We start from the raw sequence: 4,822 nt of genomic DNA on the forward strand, positions 1-4,822 counted from the left end.
TCTTAAAATTGCCTGTTATTTGTGGTCTTTCCTGCTTACATATTAATTGTTGTAGTTTTCATTTCAACATGTATGTTATGACAGCAGAATTATGATAGGAATTTCATTAAAACTATAGGTTAAATGTTTGGGAAAAATTCCTGTGATTTAAAATAGATTTTTTCCTCCCACAAAATATCTTAATTCTGGTTTCCCTGCTCTCTAGTCCTTTCAGTTCCTCCTAATCCCCTGCCTCCCATCTGGATATATTCCCTTTCTGTCTCTCATTAGAAAACAATCAGGTTTCTAAAGGATTGTTTTAAAAGGTAATATAAAGCAAGAACTAACACATTGGTGTTGGACCAGATGAACAAACAGAAGTAAATGAGCCCACAAGAATGCATAAAATTAGAGCTCTGCTAGCTTTTGACACTCAGAAACCCCCCAAAATGCTAAACTGAAAGGTATAATATATATGCTGAGGACCTGAAGCAGACTTTTTGCAGACCCTATGCAGTGACTCTCTGTGACTCATTCATATGAGCTTTGATATTTGGGTTCTTTCACCCCATGTTTCATATTCTTTATACTCCCTTCCATAGGGTTCCATGAGCCCTGAGAGGAGGCATTTAAAACAGACATGCCATTTAGCTCTGAATATTCCAGGGCCTCACATTCTCTGCCTAATGTCTCGCTGTGTGTCTCTGTAATTGTTTCCATCTGTTGATGGAGAAAGTGCCTCTGATAATAGCCCATCAAGGCACTGGTCTGTGAGTATGACAAAATGTCTTTAGAATTCAATGTATTGCTACTTTATTTTTAAACTAGTATCATTTTTGTTTACCTGAGATCTCTGAACTATCTTGTCTGATATGGGTTTCATCTTGTGGAATGACCCTTATGTCAAATCAGATACTAATGGTTATATCCAAAAGCTTTCTGCCATCATTACCATTGTGTATTTTGAAGACAAGACAGCATTGTAGAACAAAGAATTTCTGGCTACCCTGTTGTTCATTTTTCTCTTTTGATAGCCTTCCTTTACCAAAGATGCTAAACATAGGGGTGAAAGCTTTCTGTAGGTACCATCTCAACTTCTCTAAGAGATATGGAGGCACTTTTTTTCAGCAATGACCACCTTGCCATAAACTTATAAGGAGGAAAGTATATTTTTATGTAGGTTGTCTGGGGATTCCAATCAGACCATTTTGGCTAACAACCCAATCCCAGTATGGGAAGGTTCATTTGGTGACAAGAAATGGCCAGTTGTGACTCAGTCTCTAGCATTATTTGGTGATTTGAGTTAGAAATCACTTCTACTATAGGAAATTTCCACACTGCCCCTCAAATGGTCCTTAATTTCAGCTGTCTCTGACCCTGTATTGCTCCATTGCATCCCTCAACAATCTTCTCCTCTTGATTCCTCTGTTCCTGTCACCCACTTCATTCATAACTCTCTTTTGTATTTCTCTATACTAATAAGATCTATCTGGATGCCCTAGTCCCTTACTTTATATTTAACCTTTGTAGTTTGGATTGTATGTAGAGTGTTTTCCTTGTCTTAAATGTTAATATCCACATATAAATGAATGCATGCCATATTTGTATTTCAACATCTGGATTATTTCACATAGGATGATTTTTTTATCCATTTGTCTACAAATTTCATGGGTTTGTTGTTGCTGTTGTTGTTGTTGTTGTTGTTGTTGTTGTTGTTTTGTACTCCATTGTGTAAATGTACCACTTTCTTTATTCATTCTTCTGTTTTGGAACCTCTAACTTGGTTCCAATCATTTGCTTTTATGAAGAAAACAGCAATGAACGTTGTGGAGGAAGTATCTCTATAGTGGCCTTTTATTGGGATAAAACTCAAAAGTGGTAAAGCTGCTTCTTGAGGTAGATGGAGTCCCATCTTCGTGAGTGGATTCTGTTTGTACTTCCACCAGGAATTGATGATTATCCCCTTTAATAAACATCTGCATCAGTATTAACTTTCTCAGAATGCTCATCAGAGCGATCAATGGAGTGTTAAACAGCCACATCATACTGCACTATCTGTTTACACATCTGTCATGTTTCATTACAATATTAATCAATCTGCAAACATACACTGTTCTAGTAAGGCCCTGTATTTAGAGAATTCATTTTAGTACATTTCTTTTTTATTTTTTTTTTTGGTTCTTTTTTTCAGAGCTGGGGACCAAACCCAGGGCCTTGCGCTTCCTAGGCAAGCGCTCTACCACTGAGCTAAATCCCCAACCCCCATTTTAGTACATTTCAAAGAAGCTCCTTATCAGATTGCAACTTTAGATACCCACAGTTCTTTATCAACCTATTTAAAATAAAATGATTCCATTTCAATGTCCCCAAGATCTCAATAAATTACCTTATAACATATAATTCAAATCTCATCACAATACCAACTACACAGGCCTGAACTTCATCATCTAAATTACGGATCAAGCTCTGGTATAAACCACCCCAGAGCACAGTTCATCTTCATCTGTGAATTTCAAAAAATAGGAAACGAATCATGTATTCTCAAATAAAGAGATGGTCCAGTCCATAGTTATATACATATTATTTCTAAAGAAGAGAAAATCAAAGAAACTAAAAGAAATGCCCAATCCCTTGTTATATGTTGGAGCATCTTACTGAGCTTACACCCAAAAGACACTCCAGCATATAACAAGAACATATGTTCCATTATGCTTATAGCAGCCTTATTTATAATAGCCAGAAGCTGGACACAACTCAGATGCCCCTCAATAGAAGAATAGATACAGAAAATGTGGTACATTTACACAATGGAGTACTACTCAGCTATTAAAAATGATGACTTCATGAAATTCACAGGCAAATGGATGGAAATAGAAAATATCATCTTGAGTGAAGTAACCCAGACACAAAAGCTCACAATGCCCATGATACAACCCACAGACTATATGGAGCTTAGGAAGAAGGAAGACCAAGGTGTAGATGCTTCAGTCCTGCATAGAGTGGGGAACAGGATGATTAAGTAGGTGGAGGGAGGGGGAAACTGGGAGAGAGAGGAAGGGGAGAAATGGGAGGTCAGGATCAGGTATTGAAAGGGACAGGAGTGAAGTACAAGAGGGTCAGGAAATAAAATAGCAATATATAATAGTAGTGATGGGGAATTGTAGGTAGCCACTGGAGGGTCCCTAATGCCAGGGAAGCAAGAGGCACTTAGGATCCAACAGAAATGACTTTAGCCAAAATGGACAGCAATGGGGACATAGAACCTCTAAAGACTTCCACCAGCAGATACTCACTGCTCCCAGTCAAAGGGTGGCTCTACCCCATCTCATAGTTTTAACCAAGAAATATTCCTATCCAAAGGAAAGACAGGGAAAAAAAGCAGACACTGAAGGAAGGGCCATCGGGGGACTGCCCCACCCAGGGATCTATCCTATCTGCAGACACCAAACCCACACACTGTTTGCCAAGATATACTTACTAACAGGATCCTGGTGTGGCTGTTCCCTGGAGGTTCTGCCAGCACCTGACCAGTGCAGATGCAGATGCTTGGTTCCACCATCAGACTGTGCTCAATGACCCTGGTGGGGGAGCTGGCAGAAGAACTAAGGTAACGTAGGGGGATTGTAACCCCATAGAAAGAACAATGTCGTTTGGCTTGAACACACAGTGCTCCCAGGGACTAGACCACCAACCAAGGAGTGTACATGCAAGGTTTCAGGGCTCCAGATATATTTGTAGCAGAGAATGGTCTTAACTGACATCAATGGGAGGGGAGGCTGTTGGTCCTGTGGAGGTCTGATGCACCAGTATGTGGAATGCTGGAGCGGAGTGGGTGGGGGAGTACCCTCATAGAGGCAAATGGAAGGGGAAAGCCGGCAGATGCGGGATGAGAGGGTTCTGGAGGGGTAACCAAGAAGGACAATATCATTTGAGATGTAAATGAATGGAATGATTAACTAAATAAATAATAAAGAAACAAATAAACAAATAAAAAGTGTCCAATCCCAAGAAAATCTGAAATTTCAAGAAGGTTGGCAAACTCAACAAGATATCAGAGTCTGGCATTATCTGTGGCTAGGCCTCTGAGAACTGGGCTACCATTTACTCAGCCAAACTTCAATTGTCAAAATTATCCAAAGTTTGCAGCTTAGGCCTGTTACCCTGTATCTTAAGTGTAAAATGTTAAGAGCTTGTAAAGTCTTTGTTCTGGTCAATTTTTGTCACCTTGACACAAACTAGAGTCACCTACGAAGAGGGGACCTAAAATCCTGGAATTTCTTCCTTCAGATTGGCCTGTGGGCCTGTTTACAAAGCATTTCTTTTAACTGATGTTTGATGTAGAAGGATATGGTCCACCATGGTCAGTGCCACCCAGGGGTAAGTGATTCTGGGTTGTATAAGAAAACAGGCTGAGCAAGCAACAGGAAACAAATTTGGAAGCAGCTTTCCCCCTTTGACTTCTAATTCAGTTCCTGCCTCCAGAATCTTGCTTGAGTATCACCTTTGGATTCTCATGATGATGATCTGTAGCCTGGCTGTCATATAAACCTTTTCCTTCCTCAAGGTACTTTTAGTTATGGCACTTATTACAGCAATGGAAAGCAAACTAGGACACCCTTCAAATTTATATGCATTGTTCTTTTCGATACAAGCTGATGGTGCCTTTAGGAGGTTTACCCAGGATTTACGTCCTTAATGGACTCACACCTTTTTCCAGGTATGTCTGAGGAGTTCCTTTCAACTTCCTAAACGCTCTCTGGTTATATTAAGGGAAGCCTATATCACAATCTCTTTAAACACTTTGTGTGATAGACTGCTCTGACTTTGTAATCTTGATATTAGC

This window comes from Rattus rattus, chromosome 2, assembly GCF_011064425.1.
Source record: "Rattus rattus isolate New Zealand chromosome 2, Rrattus_CSIRO_v1, whole genome shotgun sequence".
In the NCBI taxonomy this organism is placed as follows: Eukaryota; Metazoa; Chordata; class Mammalia; order Rodentia; family Muridae; genus Rattus; species Rattus rattus.